The sequence below is a fragment of the Castanea sativa genome, chromosome 11 (genome assembly GCF_040712315.1).
Source record: "Castanea sativa cultivar Marrone di Chiusa Pesio chromosome 11, ASM4071231v1".
In the NCBI taxonomy this organism is placed as follows: domain Eukaryota; kingdom Viridiplantae; phylum Streptophyta; class Magnoliopsida; order Fagales; family Fagaceae; genus Castanea; species Castanea sativa.
Window position 1 is genome coordinate 37,417,146 of NC_134023.1, and position 15,823 is coordinate 37,432,968.

Below are 15,823 nucleotides of genomic sequence, written 5' to 3' on the forward strand. Positions count from 1 at the left end.
TCATTTGACAGTCATTAGGAGAACAATAAATCTCACAGCGGTCCTGTTCAATATGTTTTAACTCTTAAAACATATCAACATATCAACTAGAAGTCTCCACTTCCATGATCAAGACAAATCATCGTAGTTGACACGTTATAGTCTTCGCAGATGAAATGCCCAATTTCATCACCGACTACGAACTATAAATTCTGAGTTTACAAAGAACTTGTGATTTACATCTTCTGTGACTTTTCACATAAATCACATACAATGCATCTCATGGACTATATGATAATGTCTCATATTCATGTTACCATTATTTTAGATAATAATAAAATAACTTTATCAATCATAATATTAAGTCATACATCATGTCTTACATAATGTCATACATAGCATCATACAATAGGATTTAAGGGCACTAATCCTAACAATCTCTCACTTGCCCTAAAGACTATTGTGCACTAATCTAACTCTCATTCCCTCCAAATGTGACTCGAAAGTCCTTTGAGGCAAGGCTTTGGTAAAGGGATCTGCTAGATTATTTGCACTTTCAATCTTAGCTACCACAACATCTCCACGAGTAACAATGTCTCGAATGATGTGGTACTTCCTCTCAATGTGCTTTCCTTTCTTGTGATTCCTTGGATCTTTGGATTGTACAACCGCTCCAGTATTGTCACAAAACAATGTGATGGGAACTTGCTCCATTCTCACAACACCAAGATCATAAAGGAATTTCTTGAGCCAAACAGCCTCCTTTGCTGCTTCACAAGCAGCAACGTACTCGGCTTCCATGGTGGAGTCCGCAATACAAGATTGCTTAACACTCCTCCAACTTATGGCTCCACCTCCCAAGGTGAAAACACATCCTGAAGTGGATTTTCTGGAATCTAGATCTGATTGAAAGTCTGAATCTGTATAGCTAATGGGAATCAAATCCTGACTATGGTAAACAAGCATATAATCTCTCGTTCTCCTAAAATACTTGAGAATATCCTTTACAGCTTGCCAATATTTTGGTCCTGGATTTGATTGATATCGGCTGACCATGCCAACTGAATAACAAATATCTGGTCTAGTACAAAGCATGGCATACATGAGACTTCCCACTACAGAAGCATAAGGAACTTGTCTCATCATATTTGCTTCCTCTTGAGTCTTAGGCCTTTAGTCATCAGACAGAGGAACTCCATGTCTAAAAGGAAGCAATCCTTTCTTGAAGTTTTGCATGCTAAACCGTTCTAGAACCTTATCTATATATCCAGCTTGTGATAAGCCTAACATCTTATTCTTGCGATCTCGCCAAAACTTGATCCCTAGAATAAAGTTAGCCTCACCCAAGTCCTTCATATCAAATTGGCTTGACAACAAAACTTTAACCGATGACATTACCCCTACATCATTCCCAATGAGCAGAATATCATCAACATAAAGCACTAGGAACATTACTACTTTGTCTCGATGTCTTTTGTACACACATGGTTCATCAAGATTTTGTTTAAAACCAAATGACTTGATTGCTTGATCAAATCTGATGTTCCATGACCTAGATGCTTGCTTAAGTCCATAAATGGACCTATTCAACTTGCATACCATATGCTCTTGGTTCTTTGCTATGAAACCTTCCGGTTGCAACATGTATATTTCTTCTTCAAGATTGCCATTAAGAAATGCAGTTTTGACATCCATTTGCCAAATTTCATAATCATAATGAGCAGCAATGGATAAGAGAATTCTGATAGATTTAAGCATGGCTACTGGCGAAAAGGTTTCATCATAATCAATACTTTCTTTTTGTGTATACCTTTTCGCCACTAGTCTTGCTTTAAAGGTTTCAACATTTCCATCTATCCCTCTCTTCCTCTTGTAAACCCATTTGCAACCAACAGGTTTAATGCTGTTAGGTGCCTTTACAAGATCCCATACATGATTGGAATCCATAGAATCCAATTCAGATTTCATAGCTTGGACCCAATGATGTGCATCTATATCATTCATTGCTTCATCATAAGCGTAAGGATCCGATTCAGCCTCTTCTGAGATAGCCTTAGAAGTTTCTCCCAAACCTATGAATCTTATAGAAGGCCGAACAATTCTCCCACTACGACGAGGCACCTGTGTACTAGACATCTCATGAGTAGTATCTTGTGGTGTATCTAATACAGCCACATCATCCCTAGTTTCATCCATTGGTTGTTCAACTACAGACTCATTCATTTCAGCCAAGACAACTCTACTTCTAGGAGTAAAATTATTCACATAGTCATTTTCCAAGAATTTGGCATTTGTGCTAACAAACACTTTATTATCCTTATGACCATAGAATAAACCTCCAACTGTTCCTTTTGGAGACCCTACAAAAAATACCACTTTTATTTTAGACTGTAACTTGTTAGACTTTCCTTTCAACACATGTGCTGGACAACCCCAAATGTGGAGATGTCTTATACTAAGCTTACGCCTATTCCACAACTCTACAAGTGTTTTAGGAATAGACTTCGAAGGTACTAAATTCAGAAGATATATTGCAGTATTTAAGGTATATCCCCAAAAAGAAATTGGTAGAGTCAAATAACTCAACATGGACCTAACCATATCTAAAAGAGTCTTATTCCTTCTTTCTGCTACACCATTTTGTTGTGGAGTTCCAGGTGCAGTCAACTGGGATATAATCCCATTTTCAGTCAAGTAATCCTTAAAATCACCAAGAAGGTATTCGCCACCTCGATCGGATCAAATGGCCTTTATGTGTTTACCCAATTGATTTTCAACTTCAGCCCTAAACTCTTTGAACTTTTCAAAGACTTCCGTTTCATTAGGTACACATAACCAAATCTAGAGTAATCATCAGTAAAAGTAATGAAATACTCATAGCCACCTCTTGCTTGGATTGACATAGGACCACATACATCTGAATGTACTAGTTTTAGCAAATCTTGCGCTCTTCTACCTTTTGCATTAAAAGGCCGTTTGGTCATCTTAACTTTCAAACAAGATTCGCAAACTGGAAAACCATCAAAGTCCATGGGCTGTAAAAGTCCATCTTTGATTAGTCTTTGAATCCTACTTGAATTAATATGACCTAAACGCAAGTGCCATAGATATGCATCACTAGTAGAAGGAAACTTTCTCTTTAATGATTTCACATGAGAGTTACTATCTAATTCAGAATTGTATAATTCATGCTTATCAGGAGTTAAAATATAAAGATCATCCACAATATTGCCAGAACAAATAAACACTTTATCCTTCTTTATTACAACATTGTCTTTCAGGATAACACAATATCCATGTTTACCTAAGTAACTTGCAGAAATTAAATTCCTACGAACATTAGGTACATACAAACAGTCTTCCAATATTAAAACTCTAGACTTAAAACACAAATTAAACACTCCAACAGCTTCAACTGGAATCTTGCTCCCATCAGCCAAAGTAAGAAATAGTTCTCCCTCATTCAACTTTTTGGTCTCCTGGAACCCTTGCAAAGAATTGCAGATATGATTAGTACAACCTGAATCCACATACCAGGAATCTGTTGGATTCTGTACCAAACATATTTCAAGAAGAAATGAACTTTTCATACCCTTATTCTTGGTAGCCTTGTATGTTGGACAATTCCTCTTCCAATGTCCTTTCTCACCACAATGGAAACACTTTCCTTTGGTTTTCTTTCCTTTGTTGGCAACCCCTAAGGCTATTTATTTACCATCTTTCTTAGTGAAGTCCTTCTTCTTCTTCTTCTTCTTCTTACCCTTGCCTTTCGACTTAGGTTGAGAAGTAGAAGCTCCACCCACATTGGCTTCAACACTAGAAGTACCAAGGATGCCTTCCGCTGCCACTAACTCATTCATCAATTCAGACAAAGAATAAATCTTTTTGTTCATATTATAATTGAGTCTGAATTCCTTGAATGATTCTGGTAGTGACTGGAGTATCATATCCACTTGGAATTCTCCATCAATTTCGGCACCTAAAACTTCTAATGTGTTCAGATTAGCAATCATCCTAAGACAATGCTCTCTCACTGAATTTCCTGCAACCATTTTGGTATCATAAATTTGCCTCATGGTTTCTTGCCTTGCAGAACAGCCTTGCTCACCAAACATCTCCTTCAGACTATGCATTATGTCCGAAGCAAGTTCTACATCCTGCATTTGATGCTGTAGAACATTTGAGATAGATGCTAGGATGTAACACTTGACCATCTCATTAGATTTCTGCCAACGATCATATCGCTATTTTTCCTCAAGAGGAGCATCTAATGAAGGAAATTTAGGACATGGTTGAGTAAGCACATACTTGTGCTCTTCAACAGTAAGAACAATGTCCAAATTTCTTTTCCAATCAACATAGTAGGATCCAGTCAGTTTGTTTTGGTTAAGAATAGAAACAAGTGGGCTAAATGATGCCATGACAAAATCTAAAAATAATAAACATGAATATAATAAGTAAATTGGACATTATCAATTTAGCATAAAAGCATATAATATGGACCCTTAATAAAACCATAAAATAATATATGCAACGACAACCCAATCTCATATTCAATATCCCTCAGCATAGAGTGAACATAAAATACTATGATTGATTGAGAACTATTCTCATTATTAGTACTATCATGATAACTCTTATCAAATACTAATAATATGCTGTTTTATATTTAGCCTCTAAGTAATAATAATAAGAACTCAGCATAGAGGATACTATAATACTTAGTCTAGTGTATACCATTGTCTAGAATTATGTGTAACCACATTTCATCCCTTTAACATGCTTATTTTGTAGTACCATGATAAAACACCCTCCGCATGGAATGCAAAGCTCGAAGCTAAGACAAGGTGTTTATCAAACCACTATAAACCAAGAAATTCAATCTTGTAGGACCACGAAATAAATACTTTCCGCATGGAATGTTAAGCTCGAGGCAAAGACAAAGTATATATTTCACACTACTATGAACTAACAATGGAGGCTGTGAGATACAACCCTTGTATCTCTCTCCCACTAGATATTTTAAATTAAAGGTTTTTAAGATCAAGAATGATAATAATGCTAGACACGTAAAAAAAAAAAAAAAAAAAATCCTAATCTCATTAGGAATAAATTTCATTAAACTAGCATTAACGTATATAAATATATACATAACGTAATAAAAACCTTTATTACATATAAAAATTCATATTATATTATATATAATATAATATACCTATATAACTTTACATATACCTTACAATTGGTCAATGTAAAGTATATATATATATATATATATATATATATATATATATTATATAAAAGATGGTAAGATTCCTTGGTGTAAAACATGCAAGATGACAAGGCCATGCAATCCGTATAAACCAAGACTTGAAAGTTAAACCATGCAAAATGACAAAACATGCAATCATTGAAGTCAAACCATGCATTTGGAAACTAAAGGTGCAAAAGGAATCCTTGAATAACCAATCGCATGCCTTCAAGAATTTGCACTCAAGCCAATCCAATTAACTTTCAAAAGATGCAATAGCCTTATTCCACTTTCTTATACACAGATTGGATGATCAGTTATTGTTCCCAAGTGAAACAATACCATCCAAGCGGTGCAAAATCATCAGCACAGGACGGTTATTCATTGAATAACCGTATCAAGACCACGGCATCTCCAATTGAATGTATTAAACATTTATAATGATGCCGACTTGGTGTGGAGATGGAATCAAATAGAAACAAATATATATATATATATATATATATATATATATATGTATATAACAGTTATTTCAACACCAATTGAATAACTACATATCATTGGCAACAATGACTTTATGCAGAAATTTGAAAACGCAAAGATAACAGTTTTCTTAAATTCTAAAAATCAATCACACGCTATACAATCATGATATGAAAACCTGGCTCTGATACCAATTGAAGGAAAAATTCTAGTTTTGTATCTCATACAAAACACATAGCGGAAGCAACAAATAATGATCTATTTCATTCATGATTGATAACGTGCACTACATAAATTTCAGAATTTAAGAACAAGATAGCGTACCTTGGTGTGGAGAAATTCAAAAAAAAGATTAGAAGCACTTGGGAACAATTTTAATCTTCACTCTAATTCCACTTTACACCTAAGATGTGTGGTCTCTCAATCAGTTTTCAAGGGAGAATGAAAGTGTGTCTCACACTCTCTCATACACCGTTTCTTATTTCACTTTTTCACTAACTTAAAAAAAAATTCTGTATGTTTCTCCCTTTATAACTAACTGATTATCTAATTGGGTTGGCCTATTGGGCCTTTCCAATTGGGCTTTAGTGTGTGGCTTGGAGTGGGACCAAAAGGGAACAATAAGACACTAGCTCCAATGGGCCTTGGGTTTTTCCGTCAACTCTTGACAAGTCCAAAGTTACCATTAATTATATTTAATACCACTATATAAATATAATTGCACTCTAGGCCTTATTAATAAATTATATCCCAAGACTTTATTATACATGTAACCCCTTCATAAAATATTCGTAGTAATACAAAGTTATAAACGTAGACTGCCACTTTGTAAATTACTACATCTTATCCTTGAGTACCCGGTTTAATTCTTTAAAGTTATTCATTATATATTTATGAAATCCAATTTCATAAATATATACTTTAGCAATTTCTTACTAAAGTGGTTAGGCCTAACTCTCTGAATAACTGAACCCATTAAACTTATCTCAAGGGAATATTTTATATCTCCATCAAGAGACTATGAATTCCATCTTGAGAATATATGTTCCATCAACACTAAATGTGGCTGCCCAACATACTGAGGTTTTGACCGTCACTTCAGATCTCACTCTTGATATATCAAAGCAACCTACACTTCATGATCAGGTCCATTATTCTCTCAGGATTAAGAGTTCATGCAAATAGAAGTCGTGAGATTTATTATTCATTTGACAGTCATTAGGAGAACAATAAATCTCACAGCGGTCCTGTTCAATATGTTTTAACTCTTAAAACATATCAACATATCAACTAGAAGTCTCCACTTCCATGATCAAGACAAATCATCGTAGTTGACACGTTATAGTCTTCGCAGATGAAATGCCCAATTTCATCACCGACTACGAACTATAAATTCTGAGTTTACAAAGAACTTGTGATTTACATCTTTTGTGACTTTTTACATAAATCACATACAATGCATCTCATGGACTATATGATAATGTCCCATATTCATGTTACCATTATTTTAGATAATAATAAAATAACTTTATCAATCATAATATTAAGTCATACATCATGTCTTATATAATGTCATACATAGCATCATACAATAGGATTTAAGGGCACTAATCCTAAGATATCATTCCTCGAAAACTAAAATAGAGAGGTGGGTTTGACATAAGGTAAGTGAACCTTAACTAGTAGGATCGAGTTTATAAAAATTTAAGAAACTACTCATAATAAACAAAATCCATAGGCTTGGATATAATAATAATTTATGTTCATTTAGAACTGCTTACTATATTATTATATTGGATATAACTTTTTTTTGAGAAAAATATGATATACTATGTCTAATATATATATATATATATATATATATATATATATATATATATATTGTAATAAATAAAAATCAGGACAATTAGAAATTTGAGAATCTAGGTTGCTTAATTATATGATTTTGTAATTACTTTTTCTTCTTCTTCATAGAAACGATGATTTCTCTTTGTGCCATGTTTTGTGTTTCTTAACCCATCTCTTAACAAATTCTATAAACCCTCAAATTCATTCACCAAAAAATTACTTCCAAGATCAAACAACACAAAAACACGTTAAGGCAAACCAAAATATAACCGATCAATTATCTTTGGATATATTCAATTTGTTCTCATTAATGAGATCTTTGAGTTCTTTTATAAAATAAAATTATAAATAAATAAAGATTTCCAACTCAGTGATAATGTCCAGGTCAAAAATTTTGCTTTTAGAAGTCACAGAACATTAATTCTGTTTGCATTTCTTATATACGTTGTTGGTTTTGGTTTTTGTTTGAGTACTTCATATGCCACCCATCTAATGTTGAAATTTGAAATTGATCATTTTGAACATTTTGCTTTATTCATGCCAACTTGGGATCATTGTTTGTTCAATTGTAATGTACTTAGTTTGTCTTTGGTGTAATATTTGAGTGGATTCACATTACAAAATAATTTTTTCATTCCTGTTTTAGAACATGCACATTATGTGTTTGACAAAATATCTCACTCTTGCATCTTTTTAAATTAACTTCATGGTTTGTGCGAAATCTAGATAAGTTTGTTTTATTTTATTTTATTTTTTTACGCCTCTTGGTTTGAGTAGGCTTTGATGGTCTCATTTTTTCTAATATGCATTTAGGCATACTAAGTCATCAACATCATTGGCAATTTAGTACATTAAAACTTTGCATAATCCAAGCCCAATTTGTAACATTACAATATTTAGTAGTCTTCCTAAATAGAAATATGTTTTTTAATATATGTATATAACCAATCAGATACAAGTTTAAATTTGCAATGATTGAGATCATCTATATAGCAATTGTGTGGCCACTAGCGAGAAGAAACAATTACGTCAAGCCAAATTTGAAAACTTGACATTTTGGCTAGGTGCCACCGACATAGTGTTTTTCATGACCCATTAAAATTTAAAAACCAAGGGATTAAAATATCAAACTGATATGCAACACCAATAAAAATATTTTATAATTGTATTTCTTTAGATCTTGATATGGAAATTGATATATTCAATATTAAAAACAATAAGAATAACAATCTTTTTTAAAAATTTATTTTCAATAGTTTTCTCGTGCATCGCACGAGTTAATGACCAATATTTGTAATAATAGTGCCAGATTTAAGAGCAAGCTTCTGGCAAGTTTTATTTTAGAAGTGTGAGTAGAGTTGTCATCATTTATCAAAAAATTTATGTATAATTTGTCACCTAATGTGTTTTTTTTTTTTTTTTGTTACCAACCTATGGCTAACAGCATGTGAGATCTCTTATCGACTTATCCCAAATTAGGCTTTACAACATCTACAAATCATTCAAATATATTCAGCGAAACATATTTCCATATAAATATATTAACATGCCAAATCTCCACACTGTAAGTTAGGGTTTTAGAAAACATTTACAAAGAAAACAAACTACAGAAATCCTTAACCTCTAAAGGTATACATTCAAAATACATGACTATACCCCAAAATGCCAAAATAATTAAAACACAATTTTATGATCCACCCAAGAACATACAGTCCCAACAAGAAATTTGGGTCTAGCATATTTAGGATCTGAACAAAGTTTCTCTCCAAACTAGTTTGGAGAGAAACCCTTCAAACTTATCATATATCTTTTTTTTAGGTGTGAATTTTGAAAATTTAACCGTTGAATTTCATGTTCCTTATGTTCTTAACATGTATATCAAATTTCGTTCAAATCGGATTTCACTTACTATTTGATCAAAGAACTTATTTTTTATACACAATTTTAGATTACAAAAACTTGAAATTTTAACATTTGTTTGATAACATAGAAATTAATTTTTGATTTTTTTGAAATTTTACAAGCACGAATAATATAATAAGAATATGTAATCTAATGATTAGATTTTCAAATTTCACAATCAATATATAAATATTTGATACGTTTGAAGGGTTTCTCTCCAAACTAGTTTGGAGAGAAACTTTTTCCATAAAGGAATGAGATAAAGCCTAATAAGTAGTGTAGATAATGGGGTAATAGAAATTCAAGCTTCATGTTTTGAACATTTTGCAAATGTTTGATCGACACCAAGTTTTTCATCGCTGGATCCCCAAATCCTCTATGGAGTTCTTGACAACATGTGTCTATGACGTGAGTGCAACATATGACACTTTCGGTGATGTGAGGTAATTTCTATTTATTTTTTTTAGGAGTTGCCACCAATCATGAGTTTCTAAATGTAATTAGCCATCTATATCTAACTCATTTTAATGCCTAATTGGCTAAAGGATTCCCTAAGGGCTTCCAAGCTAAAAAGAAGGAAATGTCTCTAACTAAAGACATGGACTCAAAAGGTCGGTTATGTGTGAGGAATGTATTAAACACCCTATAACCAGTTATGATTTAAAGATAATGAATCACTATATGATTTTTAAGTAGAACTAATTCACTTGTAACTTGTTTTTTAGAAAGAAAAGTATACTTATTATGAGGATGACCATAAGTCATAATTCTTTGTTTTGTTCTCTGTAACCCACTTACTTATCTTTTTTTATTAAAAAATCGTACCGCTATGCAATAAATCTAAATGGGGGTTAAGGTTTATTACTTACATGGGTTGCTTGCTCACATGGGTGTCCTTCCGACCAAATACGAATTAGACTATTCAAGTTTTTTCTTTTTCTTATTTTCTTGATTTCTTTTTAATAATTTTTAATTTTAACATGATATCAAATTTATGTCTCGCATTTATAACATATGCTTACAATTTATCAAAAAAAAAAAAAACATATGCTTACAAGATTGGTAACTATTAATCTTGATTAATCGTTGGTAGAGGAAACAAAGCTGATAGAGTTGTATAGCTAGCTGCTTTACTGAAAAAGGAAGAAAAGAAAGCAGAGAAGATAATTCAGATCATTGGATCAATGAGATCTCTGAGATAAGATTAAAAAATGACGCTTAGTTACAATTTCGTGTTGGAGATTATGATTGTTTCCATGGGCTGAACGACTTTGATAATCAAACATTTTGAGGAGAAAAGTGGTGCAAAACCTATTTAGGCGGGGGCCACAGTGACATATACCAATAACTCTCTTATTACATGTATATTAGAGGTGAGGGTAAGCTAGTAAAACCTGGTTTTGTATAAAAACTTACGGGTATTGTTTATTTTGTGAGTTTAATAGAATCCATGCTACCAAGATTGGAATTTTGTACATTTTAATAGAATTCGTTTAGTAACAGCTTATATAACTGAAATTAAAAACTTTTTACTAAAAGTACTATAGATAAAAGTAAAAGTTAGCTGAATAGTATAGTGAATAGTAATAAAGAGTATAGCAAGACCAAGCGAACATTCTAGCAAATTAAGTATTCTCAAATATACAAGCATGAATGAAGCAGATTGTAGGGAAAAGTTAAGTCATTCAATTGCCAATTGGTGCTTCCTTTGAAAATACTAAAATTATATGCATCGATAGATTGGGAGGTTTAACTAATTCAATGTCCGTTTGGATAGCTTATTTTATTATTTAGCTTATTTTTGTTACTATTCATCGGTACCACTGTACTTTTTGATACTATTCATGGGTCCTACTGTACTATTTCAACTAACTTTTACTTTTATCTACAATACTTTCAACAAAAAGTTTTCAGTTTCAGCAAAATAAGATAATTCCAAACAAACTCTCAATAGGTAGGTGTCCAGGGCGTTAGTATTTTGTTAATCAAATGTTCGAAATATTTTTGTGATTTAAAATTATGTTATCAAGGACTGGAAGTACATATATGAAAAATTAAATTCTCATTAAATGGAGGATTTCTAGTTCAAATTTGAGTACATCGAAAAAACCCCATGGCTAGGAAATTCGAAAAATGGATTTATCTACTCATGCTGAAGTACCTTAATGCATTTAGTGGTTTGAGTACTGTCATGCCCCGAACCCAACTATTAAGATAGGCATGTGACAACCGCCGCACGCTCATAAAGTAAGCACCCTACAAGTGTGCAAGGCCTTCTTAGCAACTAAAATTTATCCTAAAAAATTAAATAAAATAAATCCGAAATACCTCAACAATTTCTTTATGAATAGATCTCCAATAATTTAATAGGAACAAAATCCAAACCTCATGTACATAATGTCAATTGGCCAATAAATATAAAACTATTAGAAGACTATCCAATCCCAAAATCTCTAAGCTTCTTTTCCTGCTCACAACACAATATCAAAACTCTCAAAACTTGCTATTCTTCCCAATCTGAAATTGGAGGGGAAAAAGGGGGTGAGCTAACAACTCAATAAGTAACCAAAAAACTAATAAGTTCTATCAAGCAATAAATCTATAAAGTAATAAGATATAATAAGAGTCTTCAAAAGTTATAATATGCTATGGGTTTTCAAAAATAACTAAGAAGTTTCATAGTCTTAAAATAATAAGTTGCAAATAGATCACATACTTTAATCTTACAAATATATTATAGATGGTTTAGAAAGTAGTCAGTTTTTCATATATTAAAAACTATAACTTACAATACGTTTCAAAAATACATAAGCAATTTTAATGATTCAAAATAGTTCAAATATTCAAATATTTTCAAAATCATATATGTAGTTTTAGGGACTCCAATGGTTCAAATATTCAAACATAATTCATATTTTTAACAATCTTATGACTATGGTCATGCTATATCCCCGTAACCGGGCATCAGAGTACCAATGAATAACCTCCATTGGCTGGGTATCAGAATATCAATGAATAACCCCCATTGGTTTGGGTATCAGAGTATCAATGAATGACCCTCATTGGCTGGGTATCAGAGTACCAATGAATGACCCCCATTGGATCGATATCAGAGTACCAATGAATAACCCCCATTGGTTTGGGTATCAAAATACCAATGAATAACCCCCATTGGTTTGAGTAACAGATTAAATTCATAATCAGATTATCCAAAATCATATATATGAAATTATAGTTTTTAACAAAAATATATCTTATTCAAATACATACATACATACATATATATATATATATATATATATATATATATATATATATATATAATCATATATTCAATATTCAAAAATATTTGTGATATTTCTATATTCTTTACTTTACATCAATATAGCTAAAAAAACAATTAAATTAAATAAATCTTATATTCAATGCTCATATATATTTATGAAAATTCTTTATTCTTTACTTTGAGTTAGTATAGCTAAAAAAAATTAAATAAAATACATCATATATTCAGTAATCAGATATATTTGTGATAATTCTTTACTTGAAATTAGTAATACAATAGAAATAAAAATTCTAACAATTCTAAACAATTTCCAGTAATTAAAAATACATTAATATAAGCAAAATAAAACCCAATTAAGATAAGGTTACTTACCTCAAATAGCATACGACAAAAGAATTTCTTCTTAATGCTTCCTCTAAAATCTTTAGATATCACCTAAAACAAATTTTAGATACAATTTACTCCAAAATAAAATTTTAAAATTAACTTGCAAGGTACTCGACCAGAAGTAAATTTTTTAAAAATATCCAATAATTCTCCACTTTTATCTCACACCAAAAATCCACCTATTCATATCATACATTTTCTTTACTTTCTGCCAAAAATAGTTTCCTAGGGTTAAAGACTATCGAATACCTATAGGGTCAAAAGTCAATTTATAAAAAAACACCACCTGAACACAATTACGTTTACACCTTTCTATTTATTTTTTTTTAACATGCGATAATTGATAACTTGTCACGCCTTAAAGCCTAGACTAGTTACTATTCTTTTTTATTTTTCATACTCCCTAACTCCATCACTTCGGTATAAAGGCTTGTGTAGAAACCTGACCCATGAAGCCTAAAAACTTCTATCTCTGTGCAACGCAACAAAAGGCATAGATAAGATTCAATTATTGAACATAAAAAAAATATGCAGTAATAGTGTCTAGTTTACCAAAAATAGATCCAAACTTTTCTTTGTTTGCATTATTAAAATTCTTGAATGATGAAATAGTTTCACTATTGGCCAAAATACCCACATCAAAATTACTCTATTTCCAAATAAAGCTTAGATTTGACAAGAAAGAGATTCTTAGGCTTTTATGTTAATAGTTCAGTCAAATCTTCTCTACTTGAGTATTTTGGGTAGTCTCCTCTCTCAAAACATCTCTCCATATAAGTTGACATAATAAGCTTTTATATAGTTAGGGTTTCAACCTTATTTTCTAAAAACTCTCTTATAATTATAAATTTTCAAATTAACCTTACAAAAGATTTACTTAAATACCCTTCCTTTTAATCTTTTTTTTTTCCCGGGTATTACAATCTCCCCCATTTATAAGAATTCAATCCTTTGAATTCATCACAAGCTGAACAAATTATCACACTTTCATTGCGCTACTCTAAAGCCACAATTGTATCAATCTATACAAATTTATCACTCATCACCATAGTTCAAAACTATTTAACAACATATGCTTAGACTTTTCCTTCCCAAGATTTGTAAAATAAAAATTTCCATAGCAAATGGAGCCATGATGTTTCCGCTACATAATACAATACCACTACAAAATCTCTCACTCAATTAGCCATAGTTTAAAAACAACCATATTACGAAAAATATAAGATTCTTTAAAGATATACATATCTCTAGTCTAAATAGCTTTCTAAGTTCCCTTCAATATGAATAAAAGTTCCAACGCCCATTCGTTTAGGTTACCCCAATAACTGATTTTCCATCAATTATTAATTTCAATAATATTCCAAGGCCTAAGTAGTCTCCAAAAATTACAACAAGGGAAATCCACAATTTGAGATTCACCATAGACCATTGAATGCTAGCATCCGTTTATTTCTCTACCTCAAAATTAAGTAGTGCATCCAAAGTTCCGATCCTTCCTAAGTTCAAAACAAACTTACAACACATGCGTATATCACTATAGCTTTTCTTCCTCAAGTTTTGTAAAATAGATATTCCAAAGTCTCCATAAATAATTAATTGAGCATTGATATAAGGGTCTGTCATAGAACCTCTATCCTAATCACAAATTATCTCCGCAAATAAGCAACATTTATTTATCTTTAGCCTCTAGATGATACTTGGGCTAGAACTCATTGAAGAGTTGGGTTCCCCATAAATATATTTCCTATTATGAAATCATATTCTCTAAGTGTACATCGTCTAGAAGGGAATAGTCCATGAAGTATCTCAAACCACTTCTCTCTCTCTCTCTCTTTACATTGCAAATAATAGTCACAATAATCTAGAACTTAAGAGTACACTACAATTTATAATCACTAACCATCTACCAATATAGAACAAAAGGTACAACAATTGACTATAATTCAAATTGTAATAGTCTTTCAAATTAACTCTCTTGACATCCCAACTCCTTCAATATCCAATAAAAAATATGGTTCACTAGTCCAATTCAATACTACCACGTACTTGTGTCCTATCCACTTCATTTTCTATTGAGCCAATCCATTAACTTTTATCAATTAAGTTCAAAGAATTACATTTCTAGCATCAAAACATATTCCCCAGGATATTAAACAATCCTCCAAGTCCATAGAAAAGAAATTGCAAACCTCAAACTTCTAAGTAACAAAACATGTCGCAAAAACATTTAGGGACTACCTCACACATAAATAAAGTTATGGTAACCTATGTAGGTCAACCCTAACAAGAACAATGATCCAAAGAAAGTCAGTCCTTAACATTAGAATCCAAGGAAGTCCATCGATATATTGTTGAATTCTTTAAACACCCTCAGAATTATATAATAACATATAATATAATGTGAACTACAACAACCCCAAATTGATTTTCCTTCAAACTTCGAACCTTCTGTTAATTTCCTAACTCCATATAAACTAAAATCAAGAAATTGTAGCTCTAAAATCAAACCTTAACCCCTAAATAAAGTTTTGCAATTTCCAATTCCCTAAAAACACTCCAAATTTTGAATATGACATATAGTAAACTATCATTAAATAATTAGACCAACGAGAATCCCCTACAGATCAAACTAACCTTAGATAGGTCAACTATATCAGGCAAAACTATCAAATGAGTTTACAGAAGGT